The 19,202-nt window shown below is 34.1% G+C and overlaps 1 protein-coding gene across 1 annotated transcript in view; it reads right to left on the bottom strand.

Annotated features, from left to right (window-relative positions):
* The window catches only part of SLC4A10 (solute carrier family 4 member 10), a 477,442-nt gene that overhangs the window by 365,035 nt on the left and 93,205 nt on the right, over window positions 1-19,202 (bottom strand). Inside the window, exon 2 of the mRNA XM_055108674.1 lies at window positions 1,303-1,558. The gene's annotated coding sequence lies outside the window, so the exon portion shown is untranslated. The remainder of the gene's footprint in view (window positions 1-1,302; window positions 1,559-19,202) is intronic.

The following is a 19,202-nucleotide window of genomic DNA, read 5'->3' as shown; positions in this document are numbered from 1 at the left end:
CCTTTGCTTGTTATATAAACAAGAAATATATGCATGCCTCAACTTATTACTTCTCCAATTATCAGCCGTTAAGCCTAATTATCACTGCCTTTATTAAATGATCCTGAATATATCATTTCTATCCCTAACTTGAAAAAAATCAATATCACACGTACAGAGTTAATCTTGTATCTAATCCTTAACGTGTCCTTTTGTATCCCAAGTTATGAAAAATTATGCTAAAATAATCATTATTCACAGTGTTCTATGTGTAAATTTTAGTATACATTCTCAAATGACAACAAACAAGAAAAATCTTTGTGTTTATTATTGAGTTTGCACTCTGTCTGTCAAAGAAAGATGGCAAATGTCATATGGGAAAAATATAAGAAAAAATCAAAATGTACCTATAGCAATTTCTCAGCTTCATCATAAGCAACCAAACTATTAGTGAACAAAGAGTGTTCAGATGCATTTTACATGGTCTTATATTACCTAAGAATCTGATTTTTTTTCATTTTGCCGTAATTTTCAGGTTCTTCCACAATTCACATGTGTTTACATATTATTTATGTAAAGGGCTTTTTTTCCTAACAGAGAAAAAATCTTATCTGAAGCTGTAATTTGGGCAAAGCATAAAATAATCTTATGTAGACCTTTTTTTAATTAGTCAATTTAACAAAGATTAAGCACAGATTTTGTACTATGTGATAGTACAAAGATAAATAAAATAGGATCCCCGACTCTCTAGAATAGGAAACAGGTGATTATTTCAATGTACTGTGGTGATAAGACAATGAGCTGTCCAAAATATTAAAGGAGTATCAAATAGGGACATAATCCCAACTAATGAGTTTGTAAATCAGGGAGATGAAACATAAACTAAAGGATGAGTAATGGCAAACCCAAGTGAAAAAGCCCTTTCATTATGGAAACTTTTCAAAATTCAGAGCAGTATAAAGATGAAAATGACAGTCATTCATAATCCCACCAACCAGAGATGGTCACTGTTAACATTTCAGCATGTTTCATTATAGACTTCTTTTAACAATTCTGGGAGTGGGGAATGATATTATTTTATATTCATTATTTCCATCACATTTAAAGCAATGGAATTATGTTGCATATAGGAAATGAAAGTCCTTATTAGAAAAATATGATACCCAAATAACCTCTTAGATTTGATCCTTTATTACTATACGAATATGTCTATCCTACTTCTCCCAGCCTGCATCAGGAATGAGAGAAACATTCAAACCCTCTAATCGGGAATGGGACACAAGTTGTCTTTTCTTTCAAATTCTGCAAACCTAACTGAATTACCTGTTATTTTCTCTCTTCCAAAACCCAAACCAGGGCTCAGTTAGTGGAAAAAGCACACAGCCCTTTCTTAAGGTTACACATTGACACATGAAGTTCTTACTACTTCCAATTCTTCCTTTCCTCCATTCTGGAGAATCTTTTGATATGGACAGCCTGGCTCTTCATCTTTTCTCACAATGCTATTATTTGGAAACTGTGTCCAACTAGATTAAGGCTTCTGAAACTTAAAGCCAGATTGTCTGCTGCATTATCCATCCTGAAATATGAAAAACCAATGACTAAATGAAGAAATACAAGGCACTTAAATAAATGTATGGGGAAACTTAATTAAGATTTTAAAAATATTATCTTAATTCAATATTAATAAAATAGTAAAAAAACAAAATAACTGAAATTTGCTTTTATTTCTCTGAGAAAATTGATTTTCCATATGTGTTTGAATTAAATGATACTTTTCAGAAACATAATCTCATACATCCAGGAAGATGCACAAAAACTTGTTTATTCATTTGATATATATTTACTGAATACCTCCTACGGGCTCAATACTATGCAAGGCACTAGAAAGGCAAAGTCCCTGCCCCAGGGATCTGATAGTCTGGAAGGGAAACAAACAATCAGACATGTCCCAGACATATACCTTAAATATGACAGGTATGTGACAGAAATAGAAGGGGCACCTGTTCCAGACTAGGGTGGAGGTATAAAGATATAAAATGGATTATAGGGAAGAATAAAAGTATTCCAGAAAGGAAGAATAGCATGTTCAAGAACTATAAAAAGTTGTCTGTAACTGAAACACTGGATATATCAAAGGATGTGGCAGGAAAGAAGGATGAACATGAGGGCAAGGACCAGATTACAAAATTCCGTATTTGCCATACTCAGGAGATTGGTTTTATTTTATAGGGGATATTAGAGAAGACTTCCCAATGGACATCATATCTGAGATAAACTTTAAAACATACAGAAAAGTTTATCAGAATAACCTGAGGTGTTTTAGAATAACCTTAGATGCTTCTGAAAATTTTTTATTCCTAGGTCCCATATCCAAAGATCCTAACCTAGTAAATTGGGGTGAGGATAAGGATTCTGTATTTTTCACAAGATATTCTGATGGAAGTGCCTATGCATCACCTATTCCAAATTTGATATACATATTTTCCATTACTCTAACTACAACTCTTCCTCAAAAGAAAAACACACACACTTGGCTTAAATATTTACAATTATTTAGAAGGAAACATGTAACACTATATTAGGATTATTAGGACAATGTGCCATCCGCTGTTTAAAAATGAATCCTACCATTTACTTAGTGTTTATTACATGTCAGGTATGTGCCAAATCTTTTATATAATTATTTAATTTACCACTCATATCAACCCTGAGAAGTGTGCATTTTACCTCCATTTATATATGAAGAAACTGAAGCTGAGTGAAGTTAAATAACTTGCTGAACTTCACACAGCTATAAGCAGCAGAAATCCCAACCCAGGCTATCTGCCTCCAACGCACTTACTTTTTGCATCATGCTATAACTGATCTCTAACTTGTAAAGGTTGCCAGTGAAATGTTTTCTCCAATTCTAATTACCACAAAGAAGAATAAGAGCACCAGATCCAAACTCAGTGTTGGTAATATGGCCAGACATTTTTAAAAGAATGAAACTTGTCAAGCCAGAAATAAAGGATTTCTATCAACAATGATTCATGTAAATGCTGCCTCATATTTAGGCTTCTTCCAGCTCATTCAGAAAACACTGAGGAAGATACATGGGATCCCATTTCTTAACAGAAAATAATTGGGCTGATAACTACTGTGTCAGGGTGAGAAATCCTACGGTGGTAATCTCCTGAGCCAGGTGGTTTTAGTCTTTCTTTGGCCAAATAAGACATAACATTGCTTTCTCCAAGTCTGCCACTGTCTCTCCTTCAGAGAAGACAATTCACAAAATTCCAATAAATTCTGACTTAGTGTAAAAGATAGTACTTGGAAGTGGAAAAAGACAAACATTTATTTAATAGTTCATAAGATAACTACTGTAATAAATGTATAAAATGGATTATAGGGAAGAATAGAAGTATTCCAGAAAGGAAGAATAGCTTGCTCAAGAACTATAAAAAGTTGTCTATAACTGAAACACTGGATATATCAAAGGATGTGGCAGGAATGAAGGATGAACATGAGGGTAAGGACCAGATTACAAAATTCCGTATTTGCCATACTCAGGAGATTGGCTTTATTTTATAGGTGATAGGGAAGTTCTTTAAAGATCTTAAACAGTTAGAAAGGTCACTTAAGCTATAACATGAAAAATGTTGGGGCAAGGTAGGTGACAGGGAGACTAGTTAGTAAGCTAATAAAAGAGGACAAAAGCCTGAGCTATGAAGCTGTAGTGAGGATGGATAAAAGGAAATGGTCCCAAGAGATATAGGACGAAAAGTAGATGTGAATTGCTGACTATTCAGATGCAGTGAATGAGGAAGAGAAATATGTCTAGGTTTTTGGCTTGATGGATAGTGGTGCTGTTAAACAATACACACAAATTAAAAAAACAGTAAAAGAAGCAATTTGAGAGAACACCTGAAGAATTATATTTTAAAAGTAATCACAGTGGTTAAGAACATATGCTTTGCACTCAGAAATGTCACTTAATATCCATGTGACCTTGGGCAAGTCACAAGGATATTAAGTGACTCCTGAAGACCGTTTCTTTACCTATAAAACTAAGATAATAAAAGAACCAACCTAGAATTGTTCTGATGGTTAAATCAACTAATGCAAATAAAGCATTTAGAATACTGCCTAGCAAAATGGTAATCCCTCAACAAATTGTGGCTATTATCATTGTTTAATTGAGATTGAGAAGGCTAGAATGTCCAAATGCAGATTGTCAGAAAAGAGTTGGAAATACGGATTTGGGACCAGGAGAAATTCTAAGTATGGATGGTGTTTCTTTAAGAGGTTATATAGAGTTAGAATAACACAATGATGGATTTCTGAGGAAACACCAACATTAAAAGGATTTCTGACTTTGTATTGATGCACTAATTATCCCAAATTTTGGTTTCAACCATTCTTGGGTCACAGTTTGTGAGTCTAAAAATATTTTTTCCAATAAATCAAACGTCCAAACCCTTTATAAGTATTCTTACAACCTATTCTTATGATTTTTATTTGTATAAATCTATGTTAATGTACTATTGTCTATTTCAATTTTCCTAGAAAACTGCCATATCCTTTAGAGCAAGACTCAATAGGGCTATATATGTACTAAAATACTTCTTTACTGACACAAATGTCATCCACATATTATGAGGAGCTATTCATGATTTCTATGTTCATGTACAATTTTGACTCCTGTTGAAGAGCTATTGGGACTCACTGGCAGTGTTAGCTCCAGGAAAACAAAATGTGACAAAAAGTGGGTTTGGAAGAAGCCTTTGTCCTTTGGCATCTGTCTGATGGCACTGCTTGCCACAATCTCAGTCAGGATTCTCCTACATGCTAATCTAATAGCCTACTTCTTAGCATTAAGGTTCCCATTCACTTAAATTGTCAAAAGGGACTTCTCTTGGTAATATTTCCTTTCCACTTTAAAGATATTAAGAGAGAACAACAGAGCTTTCTCAAGAAATTCAATACTTTTAAGGCCTAAAGCAGGGGTAATCACAAAGATAGGGATACTAGCCCTCAAAAAATATAATTCAGCAAAAGAGACACAGAATAATATAGAAAAAATGAGGAACAGCTGAGTTAACAAGTGAGCAGTTATCATACCCCAATATGTCACTGCTCCACTTGACTCTGGTGTCTATAGAAGAATTTGTAAGATCAAGAGCTCAGTCTGTGCTATGGCATTCCAAAACAATTCTCACATTAATAAAAAGGAAGATCTAAAACTGAAATGTGCTATTTAATCTAAGTCAATTAAAATCACACAAAGCAAGAAAGAGTGATTGTAAGATTAATACTTTATTGTTTTAATATGTCGTTTTTATTTTAAAATTACAGTTGAATCTAAAAGCATGATATTCTCCCCCAGTAAACCAGGTCTATAGAAAGCAAACCTATTCAGACTATTACTGACTCAATGAAAAAAATTATCCTCATTAAAATAAAATTTATTTTTATTCAAAAAATTATTATTTAAGCACTTTTTATGTGCCAGATACTTCATACTCACTGTCCTGGGAACTGGGGATATAGTAGGGAAATAAAACATTCAAAAATACTAGTTGGAGGAAGGGAAAGGAGGCAGTCAAAGAATAAATAGGCATATGAGCAAAACATATAACATGTGAGATGATGATAAGTGCAATGAAGAAATACAAGGTAAGAAAGGAGAAAAAGGAGGGTCCCTACTTCCGATGTTAATTAAGGTAGCCAGAGAAAAACTTGCTGCGGTGACATCTGAGTAAAGATCTGAGGGAAGTGAAGTAGTGGGCAATGAAGCTATATGGTTGAATCAGTTTTCCAGACAAGGAGAACAAGTAAGAATAGACAGAGCTGAGTAAGGGAGGAAGTAGAGAAACCAGTAAAAAGCAAGACATGGTAAAGACCTGAAGCAGGTGAGAAATGGTAGAATTGTGGATGTGTTTCTGCAGGTACAGCCAACCGTATTTGCTGAAGGATGCAATGTAGGATACAGGAGAAAAACAGAAATCAAGGATGATGCCAAGGTTTTTGGTCTGAGAAAGTTGAAGGATGGCATTTCCATTGCCTGAGACAGATGAGTACTGAGAACTTATATGTAGAAACAAAAAAGTTGTTGTGGACTTTCACAAGAGCAGTTCAACAGAGTGAGAGAGGACAATTTAAGAAACAATAGGATGAGAGAAATTGGAGTATCAACAATTGTACTCCAGAAGATTGAAAAAGAGGAACAAAGAATTAGGGCAGGAGGTAGAGGGAGAAATGGGCTCAGAAAAAGAAATTAGTTATTGTTTACTTTGCAATCTACACAAGTAAAATGAAAATATGTAGATTATCTTGTTTTCTCAGGTTGTTTCACCATATCCTATTTGTGTTTCTTTTTACTTCCCTGTGAATAGCAAGTTAATATAACAATTACTATTGGACTCATTCAAGTCAAATTACAACAGCATAACAATAATGTCTCAAAATACTTCAAGAACATGTACAAAATAAACAGCAAATCATTTTTAGCAGCAAATCATTTTTTTTCCACTAGAACATCCACTGGGAAAAGAGTTTAGTGGTGTAATCAGCAATAAATAGGAGTTATTTCCTTTATTAAAATGCCTGATTACATAAGAAGGACACAAATATTTTTAAACTGTATCATGGTATCAGTTCTCTCACCATGAAATGTTAATTCCTGTGGTCTGGTAAACATAGATCTGCTGGAGACAGGAAGCAAAGAATGCCATTCAGCTGAATGAATGAATGAACCATTATGGTAAACTAAGTATAATTCCTAGAGTCAGGTCAGGACATCAGGGATAACAACAATGCAGCTCTCTTCATGAAAGCATGGAAGAATTTTTAGGTGTGTTTTTCCACCAAGAGGAAAAACAGATAGTGATTTGGGGCTTCATTCAAAAGATTCCACTACCGTCTATGTTCTATGATAGTATAGACTAAATCTGTCTTGTTCCCTGTTTTCCCAGGGTCCATCATGCTGCTGAATGCATAATAGGAATTCAACAAAATTTTTCAATAAGTGAATGAAAGCCTGAAAAAATCAGTTAAATGAATAAATGAATGAATGCCACCTTAACTCTATGGAACTATAACAGATGATAAATCACAGGCACAGTCAAGAGTCTCATCTGATAAATTGCTACTACAATACATAACCACCACAACTTACCCATACCACAAAAATAGAACACTTTAAAGACTACCCATATGGTATCTATTTTGATTACCCAAACAAGATATTATTACTGACTTCATTGATATGGCTGGTGAAGAAAAACTTAATTTGGCCTTCTTCATTTTATAAAACTAGCACAGGGGGGTTTCCATCAGTTGCTGTTCTTAAGAATAAGACATATTTTGAGAGAATCTTCATGAAGAAATCTGTGAAGTCACGATAAATATGAATATTGGTGTTGAAAATTCAGATGTGTAATGTTTAAACAATGTAAACTGAATTCATCTTTAGCCTGACTGTGCCCTGCTAGAACAAGAGAAAGATGTCCTAGAACAAGAGAAAGATGTCCTACATATCCATTCATATTAGCCACATAGTGTTATTTATGAATAAATAACACAGAGTTTTAGAAGTATAATGTTCAATATTTCCATTTTCTTGTCTGAGTAATGGAGATTCAACCATACCTGTGGGTGTGGATGAGAATTCCTCTGAAAGAATTCTGTTAGCCATCATGGGGCAGGCTTTGGAGTGGGCATGAAAAGGAGTTTCTCTGAAATAATAGTTGAGGATTTAGGACTCTGGGTCCAGGATTCCTATAGATTCTCTTTGGTGGGAATTGAGCTTGCCCTGACATGTGATACCACATGTGAACAAATTAATATGAGGAAACAGCTTGGACAATTATGAGACTGTCTTTAATCATCACTGTATCTCTGGAATAACAATGATTGAGAGTGTGGACAACTGGAAGGGTGCATAAAGAACCAATAAGACAGAATAATGGAAGATACTAAAATTCTTTTGGTAGTCTCACACATTAACTCAGTGAAGGAAACCAGTAGAAAAAAATGTAACTACCCTATCTATGGGATGAAAATTTGTAGTAATATTTTGGATCTCATACTGAAAATGTATTGTTTTGCCAATCATGAAGATCAGTCCTTTCCTTCTAGAAAATGTCACACCTAACCTTTCATTCAGTCAGACTTTATTGGTTCAGGGATGGGCATCTGATCCCATGTGTACCAATCAGTATCAGTGCTCTTTCCCTGGATTCTTCAACTTGGTAGGAGACATACCTAGTCTCCAAACCTCTCTGATGGAGGAAATTTAAAGTTTTAGAGCAAGTGGAGACCATGTCTCTCACCAGAAGAAAAATCCCTGGGGGACAATGAATCTAAATCACAGAAAATAACTGAGGAGAAATGTAATGAGGGACAAATGATAATTATTGCTGAGATCTAGACACAATCCAGCACTTCCTGTGGTTTGATCACCAAAGCCAATAATCCTTTTTCCTAAGCTAATTTAAACTGGATATCCGTCTCTTACAATCAGAAGAATCCTGCCTAATAGAGGCATTAAAGGAAAGTGTCACTTCATTTTATTGCCACAGACTGGAAAGGTCCAGAAACATGCTGATTACATTTTTATAGGAAAACTGAAACTCAAAGAACTTAAGTGTCTTGCCCCCCAGGTCAAAATGACCAGCAAACAATTCTGATTCCAAAGCCAATCACCCTTCATTAACCATTATCCTATGATAAAATTTCTATAGTACGGACATGTTGATAGTTATGGAATATTTATAAAACATATTTCAAAGACTTGACAACTGATGGGTTTGGAGTTTGAAGAACTACATTATCTAGCAAATGGGCTAATCTTACAAAACTGATTAAGTTTCTATTAAATGTAATTTTCTAATAAAGGATTGGTAGTACACATCATACTTGATCTGGAAGCTTTTTATTCTCAATAAATACTTATTACTTGTTTTTCATTCTGGAAGCTTTTTATTTTCAACACATAGTTATTCTTTTTATACTCCTCAAATACTTATTTAGTGTGATAACTCTGTGCAAAGATAAAACACTAAACCTTTCTCAATTTATTCTCCCAAAAAAATAAACAAAACTGGTGCTGTGTGCATATGAGCCACTTGGGATTCTTGTTAAATGTAGATTCCAGTTTAGTAGCTCTGAAATGGGATCTGAGATCCTGTACTTCACAAAAGATCCATGGTAATGCCATTACTGCCGGTATACAAGCTACATTGTGACAAGCAAAGTGCTAGATACTCTGGGAAATAAAGCAATTAACGCATGCCAGATTTTTACCCTACGCCAGATTCCTATGCCTCCAGATCTTTCAATGGCTTGCTCCTTCTCACCACTCAGGTCTCAAGCTGAAATTCAGTCCTCAGAGAGGTGTTCCCTGAACACTCTCTAAACAACCCAAATCTGAATTTGCATTACTCATTTTTTTTATTTACTGTTTCTTCCTAGAAAAATATAAGCTCCACTTCCACTTCCAGTCATTATGGAGTGACAGTGACCCAATTTGCCCTACTGCATGAAACTATTAATACATAACACTTGGACAAAATATATGAAACAATGGTTTTTGGACATTTGACATAAAGGAATGCAGAACCGTAATCCCTGAATGCAAAATACAAATTGAGCTCTCTGAGTGCCCCAGCTGCTACACCTGTAGTACAAGAAAAGGAAATCCAGGCAGACTTTGATGCTCTTCTTGAGTTGAAGAGATGAAGCTGGGAGTCCAGACAGGCCCAGGTTTAGCAAAGCAGATACCAAAGAGAAGAGAGATGCACAGAGAGAGAGAGATGCAAAGGATCTCTCCAGTCTTCAGCTCCATAATGCTTAACACTGGTGTATGAAGAAACTACTTGAATGGGGTGGAGATGGGGCATTGAAGAAATCACTTGTACAGAGCAAAGGAAGCAAAGGAATTATCATAATCCTCAGGACTCAAGCAGTGCCAGGAATACTAATGTTCCCATCAGCCGAGTGGAAAACCCTGCAAATCACAGGACATTGGCTAGACTACTCAGAAATTTATTGCCTCAGGAATAAGGAAAATGAGGCCTAGTTTAAAGGCTTCTCTGTTTCTAACTAACCAAGCCTAATAGCAATGTTTGAAAAGATCAAGCTACTTCCAAGTAACTTAACTGTATCATGAAAAAAAAAAGAAGCTCCGGAATATTTATAGGAATAAAAGAATTTTCAGTACTCGATAAGAGTACAATGCACAATTAGTTTAGCAACTACTAAAAAATTATCTGGCATACATACTGTCCAAAGCAATTTATAGATTCAATGCTATCTCTATCAAACTACCAATTCCATTCTTCACAAAAACTACAAAAAAACTAATTTAAAATTCACTTGGAAACAAAAAAGAGCCCAAATAACCAAGACAATCCTAAGCGAAAAAAACAAAGCTGGTAGCATCACACTACCTGACTTCAAACTATACTACAAGGCTGCAGTAACCAAAATAGCATGGTACTAGTATAAAAACAAACACATAGACCAATGGAAAAAAATAAAGAGCCCAGAAATAAGGCCACACACCTTCTTCAACAAAGCTGAAAATCAATCTGATCTTCAACAAAGCTGGAAAAAAAAAAAAAAACAAGGAAGGGGGAAAGGACTCCCTGTTAAATAAATGGTGCTGGGATAACTGGCTAGCCATATGCAGAAGATTGAAACTGGATCCCTCCCTTACATAATATACAAATGTTAACTCAAGATGGATTAAAGACTTAAATGTAAAACTCAAAACTATAAAAACCATGGAAGACAACCTAGGTAATATCATTCTGGACATAGGAAAGGGCAAATATTTCATGACAAAGACACCAAAAGCAATTGTGACAAAAGCAAAAAATGGCAAATAGTATCTAATTAAACTGAAGAGCTTCTTCACAGCAAAAGAAACTATCAACAGAGTAAAAAGACAACCTACAGAATGCAACAAAAGCAAAACTTGACAAATGGAATCTAATTAAAGCAAAGAGCTTCTGCACAGCAAAAGAAACTATCAACAGAGTAAAAAGACAACTTACAGAATGGGAGAAAAATTTTGCAAACTCCACATCTAACAAAGGTCTAGTATCCAGCACCCATAAGGAACTTACATTAACAAGGGAAAAAAAAAAAACATTAAAAAGTGGGCAAAGGACATGAACAGACACTTCTCAAAAGAAGACATACATGTGGCCAACAATCATATGAAAAAAAGTTCAACATCACTGACCATTACAGAAAGGCAAACCAAAACCACAATTAGATAGGATCTCACACCAGTCAGAATGACTATTATTAAACAGTAAAAGAATAACAGGCACTGGTGAGGTTTTGGAGAAAAAGGAAACCTTATACACTGTTGGTGGGAGTGTAAATTAGTTCAGCCATTGTAGAAGACAGTGTGGTGACTCCTCAAAAACCTAAAGACAGAAATACCATTCAACCCAACAATCCCATTACTGAGTATATACCCGAAGGAATAGAAATCATTCTATTATAAAGACACTTGTATGCATATGTTCACTGCAGAACTATTCACAATAGCAAAAACATGTAATCCACCTAAATGTCCATCAATGGTAGACTGGATAAAGAAAATGTGGTACATATGCACCATGGAATACTATGCAACCATAAAAAAGAATGAGATCATGTCCTTTGCAGGGACATGGATGGAGCTGGAGGCCATTATCCTTAGCAAACAAATGCAGGAACAGAAAACCAAATACTGCATGTTCTCATTTAGAAGTGGAAGCTAAATGATGAGAACACATGGACACAGAGAGGGGAACAACACAAACTGGGGCCTTTCAGAGGTTGGAGAGTGGGAAAGAGGGAGAGGATCAGCAAAAATAAGTAATGGGTATTTGGCTTAATACCTGGGTAATGAAATAATCTATACAACAAACCCCCATGACACAAGTTTACCTATGTAACAAACCTGCACTTGTACCTCTGAACTTACAAGTTAAAAAAAAATTAAAGAATATCTAAATAAAGGAAGAGACACTCCATGTTCATGAATCAGAAGACTTTGTTAAGATATCTTCTTGTTAAGATGGTAATATTACATCTTATAAATCTAAGGCAATAAATCTAATTGACTTCTTTTAGATAGAAATCTTAAGGCAATTTCTATCAAACTCCCAAGAGGCTTTTTTTTGGCAGAAATTGACAAGGCAAACCTAAAATTCATATGAAAATGCAAAGGAAACAGAATATCTAAAATAAAACAAGTAGTTTGGGGTACTTACACATCTTAATCTCAAAGCTCACTCTAAAGCTACAATAATCAAGATAATGTGGTACTGGCATAGGAAGATAGATAGATAGATAGATAGACAGATAGATAGATAAAATAGAATTGAAAGTCCAGGAATAAAGTTAACTTTCATATTATATACGAAACATACTTCTTAAAAGGTGCAAGACAGTTCAATGGGGAAGACAGGGTCTTTTCAACAATTCATTCTAAAACAATTAGATATCTACATGCAAAAAGACTAATTTGAACCCTTGCCTTATGCCATACACGAAAATTAATGAAAAATAAATCATGGACCTATGTGTAAGAACTGAAACCACAAAACTTCTTAGAAGAAAACATAAGGGTAAATCTTCATGACTTTTGGTTAAGCAACGATTTTTAGATAGGACACCAAAAGAACAAATAATAAAAGAAAAAAATAATGTAGACTTTTTGTGTTCCAAAAGACACTATCAAGCAAATAAAAAGACATGATCTAGACAGACAGAAAACATTTGCAAATTATAGATCTTATAAGGGACTCATCTATAATCTATAAAGAACTCCTAAAACTCAATAAGAAAGGACAAAATATTTGAATCGATATATTCCCCCCAGAAAAGATATGTTAATAGCCAGTAAGCACATTAAAAGATGTCCAACATCCCTAGTCATTAGGAAAGTGCAAATCAAAACCACAGTGACATACCAGTTCACATTCTCTAGAATGGCTATAATCAGAAAGACTGATAATAACAGTTGGAAGGCTGTGGAGAAATTGGAGCACTATATGTTGCTATTGGGACTGTAAAATGGTGCAGACACCTTGAAAAAGTTTGGCAATTTCTTAAAATGTTAAACATAAATTTACCATATAACCCAGCAATTTCACTCCAAGATGTATATCCAGAATTTTACCAACCTAGGTAAGACAATTAGGTATTTCCCCCAAAGTGAAAACATCTATCCACACAAAGAATGGTATCCAAATATTAATAGTAGCACAAGTCATAGTAGGCAAAAAGTGGAAACAACACAAATGCCAGACAGCAACTGAAAAATTATAAACAAAAAGGGATATTACAATGTAATACTTTTTTATAATAAAAAATGAAGTACTGATACACAGTACAACATGAATGAACCTCAGAAACATTATGCTAAGTGAAAGAAGTCACATACAAAAGACCACATGCGGTATGATTCTACTTATATAAAACATCCAGTAAATTCAAATCTAGAGACAAAAAGTAGATAAGTGATTGCCTAAGACAGGGTGGGAATGACCACAAATGAAAATGAAGTTTCTCTTCAGGGTGATGGAGACTTTCTAAAGTAAGAATGTGGTGGTGGTTGCGCAGCCCTTTAAATACACTAAAAATCATTGAATTGTATTCTTAAAAGTGGTAAATTTATGGATGCAAATTATACCTCAATAAAACTGTTCAATAAAAAGCAAAGACAAATATAAAATACATCTGACAAAATACAAAACTTTAAGGAGGTTATTAAATGACCATCAGTACAAGAAATTAAGTTAAAGGGAGCTACTCAAAAAGAAGGAAAGATATCAGATGGAAAAGTAGATCTACACAAAGAATCAAAGCACTGGAAATGGTCAATATGCGGTATGTGTAAAACAAGCTTTTTCTTATCTTTAAAAACTCTTAACAGGTAACTGTTTAAAGCAAAAATATTATCAGTGTCATATGGAGTTTATAACATAGGCAGTAATAAATATATGACAAAACTAGCACAAAAGAGAATAAAAGGAAATGGAAGTATACCATTGTAGGTTCTTATCCAATATGTCAAGTGAAAAAAAAATATTAGAAAGTAGACTGTGGCATGTTAAAATATAATTTGTAAATGCTTAAGCAAACACTAAAAACAAAACAAAAACACAGTTTAAAAGTCAATAAAATAGATAAAATGTCATCATAAAAATTACACAATCCAAAAGAATACAGGAAAAAGGGAACGAATAGGTCAAATAGAAAAAAAATAGCAAGATGGTTTAGGTATACTCCTCTATATAAATTACACATTTATTATAAAGTATCTTGTTAATCTGTTACATACAATTTCCTCCCTTATTCCTGCTTTTTTATTCCTAAAATATGCCCAGCACATAGCAGACGAGTAATAAATATATGTCAAATGACAGTTAAATGATTAGAAGAATGGCTGACAGATAAATACAAATTTGAAAGCCACTCATATGGTTTTCTAAGAGTTATCTTTTAAGAATGTAGCTCCTTTCTGGGATGAAATAATAAAATATACAATTAAGAAAGAATTATTGATTTCGTGAACTGTCAAAAATCTTCAACTTCTGTCTCAGACAAACTTCAGAAATATGACTTTTTAAATCCACCCAGGCAATAAAGCAATTAAAAAGCAAAAGAATATATATTCCCAATAGTATTTAGAATGTGGCCTTATATGCTGTGGGCACCTTCCCTATTCCTGCTAGGCTGAGTCATTATTTTCTACTTCTATTAATACCAGCAAGTATTATAAAAACCAAAATTTGAGGCTGGCTTTTGGTTTAATGGGAAGCTTATGAAAATCATCACCTTTTATCAACAGCATGCTTCAAAATGAAAGTCAGCTATTGCCTTTTCGGTTCCTATGAATTACCTGTCTAGATTAAAGTGTCTGCCTTAATAGTACTTCATTGTCTTGTTCTGCTAACTTGTCTGCCTGGTTTCTGGTCTTCTGCTTTCCCCTAATGTTCAATTGGTTTATCTATAAACCTGAATTCTGCCTGCCTGCCTGGTTTCAGATTCACTTCTTCACCTGGAGTCACAATTCATATCTGACTCAAAAATTCCAATTATCTGCCTCCAGGCAGATTATCTAGTATACCCAAATGCTAACTTATCTCAGTCTCAATTCTGTTCTGCTCCCTGCTGCTTAAGCCCAAATGAATACTCTGAAACTTGTACCCTAAGATCCATAAAGAAATCAAGTCATTTTAGCATTATGTATATATACACAAATTACATTTATATTAAGACTAGAAACAAGTATTCAAGAACACTGAGCTAGAGTCAACAATCATTTTCTGTCTAACACAGTTTGAAAACCAACTGTACTCTCTACAACCTGGTTTAAATAACCCAATTTTTGTTAGCACTCATCTCAGTTGTTTTAGCTAAATCTCAAATAGATACATTAGTATACGCTAGAGAAATGTACAGATTTCTGCATGTGCCATGTATACCCTATATATTTACTATCGTCTCTTGAAATTATTATATGTGTCAATTAACAAAAGCTAAGGGAAAATATCAACTGAAAAACATTTTAATCTGATTATAAGATTTTATTTTTGGTTTACTTTACACTTTAATATGTAATAACTCTCTGGGAAAAACTTGGGTTCCAGTAAGATTTAATGACTTTAAGTGTTTACATATTTCTACTTTTCAGCACAAATTTGTGATAACATATAAACTATACTTTGAATGTTATGTGCAGTGTTCAGCATTTTACACAGTAAATTCACTTACTGTTAAAAACATTAAAAATATTTTAATTTTTCACTTAAGTACAATATTCATTAAGCAACTCTTAAATAGTTAATATGAAAGCACATGGATCAGTACACTACTAAATTGTGAGAAATTAAATGTTATAACCCCAAGTATTGCTTTAGGAATAACATTTTAAATGTATGTTCCCCTTTAACATAAAATAAATGAATAGGCAACTCAGACCTAATGAAATAATCATATTTATAATTCAGCATAATGTATTATAAGGGTTTTTTATTTGACTACAGCTTATATAATACTATAGAGCATATTTGCTTAATCTCATTTAGTGAGACCCAGAAACTATTTACTATGCAAATCACAATTTTTTAAAGCAAAATTTAAAGATTACGACAAAGAGGAAGAAGTAGCCAATTCATCCCAATAAATTTAATAAGAAGTTCAGGCATCTTATAATCAGAAAACTCTATTGAGGTAAAATTCATATAACATAAAAGACACCATTTTAGTCATCTTAAAGTGCACATTCAGTGGCATTGAGAACATTCACAATGTTGTGCAACCATCCACCAATATCTAGTTCCAGAACATTTTCCCTGCCGCAAAAGAAAGCCCATGCCCATTCATCAGTCACTCCTCATTCGCCCCAAACCCCATGCCCTAGCAATCAGTAACCTTTCTGCCCCTGGGAATCTGCCTATTCTGGATATTTCCTACAAATGGAATCATACAGTATGTGGCCTTTTATGACTGGCTTCTTTCAGTTAGTATGAAGTTTTCAAGCTTCATTCTTATTGTAGCACGAATTAGTACTTCATTCCTTTGTATGCCTGAATGACATTCTATTGAATACATATACTGTATTTTGCTTAGCCACCCAACTGTTGATAGACATTGTGGTTGTTTCCGCTTTTTGGATATGGTGAATAGTGCTATGAACATTTGTTTACAAGATTTTGTTTGAACATCTGTTTTCATTTCACATGAGTGTTTACCAAGGAGTGGAATTGCTGGATCATATGGTAACTATAAGTAGGACTTTTTGAGGAATTGCCAAACTGTTTTCCACAGAAACTGCACAATTTTATATTCCCACTAGCAACGTATGAAGTTTACAATTTCTCCACATCTGCACCAACACTTGTTATTTCCCATTTTTTAAAATAGCCATCCTAGCAGTGGAAAACGACATCTCATTGTGGTCTTGATTTACATTTCTGTAGTGACTGATGATGTTGAGCATCTTTTCATGTGCCTACTGGCCCATTGTACATCTTCTTGGAAGAAATGTCTATTTATGACTTTACTCATTTTAAAAACTGGGTCGTCATTTTGTTGTTGAGTAGTTAGGGTTTTAACATATTCTGTATACTAGTTCCTTACCTGATACAGGATTTGCAAATATTATCTCTGATTGTGTGGGTTGTCTTTTACTTTCTTGATAGTGTCCTTTCATGAACAAAAGTTTTTTATTTTGATGAAGACCAATCTGTTTTTTTCTTTTGTTGCTTGTGTTTTTGTTGTCATATCTAAGTAGCCAAAGCCAAACACTAGGTCATGAAATTTACTCCTACACTTTCCTCTAAGAGTTTTATAATTTAGCTCTTACCTTTAGGTCTTTGATTAACTTTAAGTTAATTTTGTATACGGTATGAAATAAGAGTCAAACATCATTCTTTTGGGTGGGCGCAGTGGCTCATGCTTATAATCTCAGACCTTTAGGAGGCCAAGGTGGGTGGATCACTTGAGTCCAGGAGTTCAAGACCAGCCTGGGCAACATGGTGAAACCCCGTCTCTACCAAAAAAAAAAAACAAAAAACAAAAAAAAAATCATTCTTTTTATCAGAAACATTTTTATTGAGATCATGTTCATGTAACATAAAATTCACCATTTTTAACTTTTAAAATAGTTTTTAGCATATTCACAATGTTGTGCAACTACAGCACTAATTCTGGAACAGTCCATCACACCAAAAAGAAGTCCTGCTCCTAATCACTGGCAACTACTAATCTCTAATTTCGTTTCTGTCTCTGTGGATTTGCCTATTCTGGACATTTCATATAAATGGAATCATACAATATATGGCCATTGTGTCTGGCTTCTTTTATTTAGCATAATGTTTTCAAGGTCATCCATGTTGTAGTATGTATAGCTATTTCATTTCCTTTTTATCAGTGAATAACACAGCATTACATGGATATACTACATTATATTTATATATTCATCAATTAATGAACACTTTGGTTGTTTCCACTTTTGGCTATTTTGAATAATGTTGTTATGAGAATTTGCAGACAAGCTTTTAGCTAAAGATATATTTTCCTTTTGGCGGAGGTATATACCTAAGAGTAGAATTGCTGGGTCATATGGTAAGTCTACATGTAAGTTTTGGGAAACTGTCAAACTATTGTTCAAACTGGCTCCATCAGTTTAAGTTACCACCAGTAATACATGAGGATTAAATTTCTCAGGAGTTAAATATCATTCTTTCATATGTGGCTATCTGGTTGCCCCAGCATATTTATTGAAAAGACTATTCTTTCTCTATTGAATGATTTTGACATACTTGGTCATCTTTGTCAAATGGCCATATATGTATGAGTCTGTTTCTACACTCTCAATTTATTACATTTATATAGACATATGTCTATTCTCATATTCATACCACATTGTGTTGATTTCTGTAGCTTTGTAGTCAATTTGAAATGTGAAAGTATGGGTCCTCCAACTTGGTTTTTTTTCAAGATTGTTTAGGCTATTTAGAATCCCTTATTATTCTATATGAATTTGAGGATCAACCTTTCCATAAATGCAAAAAAAAAAAAAAGCTATTGAAATTTTGATAGGGATTGCAATGAATTATGTAGATCACTTTGGGAAGTATTGCTATAGTAACAACATTGTCTTCCTCAAAAGTATTCCACTGAAATGAGAGAAAACACATAAGAAAAGAATAAATCCATAACCATGTTACAAAACAGAGAAGAATGGATGAGAATGGATGAGAAAATATGAGGATGAGAATGGATGAGAAATGTGAGGATTTTCTGGAAGCCAAAAGCTAATGCGATCAGAAAAAGAGAGCAATCAGAGCAGAAAAACCACAACCAAAGTAGGTGTGGCTGAGAGCTACTGAGAAGGTAGCATTCTTAAAGATTTTCAAGAAAAATTCTGGGTTAACAATCCAAGCAAAAGCTGACAGTAGACAAGCCAGCATTTGTCAAACCTGAATATGAACACAATGCACTTATTTCTTATTAAATATGGTTCTTACTAAAATACAAATTCTGAGGTGAAACCTGAGATCCTGCAGTCCTAAAAAGCTCCTCCCAGGTGATAGGAATGCTACTGGTTCACATATAACACTCTAAGTCTGAAGGACTAATCCAGTGCACATTAAAAATCACCTGGGGAGCTTTTTAAACAATGCCTCTCTGCAGGTCACAGGCCTTACCATTTAAATCAG

This window comes from Pan paniscus, chromosome 13 (genome assembly GCF_029289425.2).
Source record: "Pan paniscus chromosome 13, NHGRI_mPanPan1-v2.0_pri, whole genome shotgun sequence".
In the NCBI taxonomy this organism is placed as follows: Eukaryota; Metazoa; Chordata; class Mammalia; order Primates; family Hominidae; genus Pan; species Pan paniscus.
This window is presented reverse-complemented; position numbering and strand designations above follow the sequence as displayed.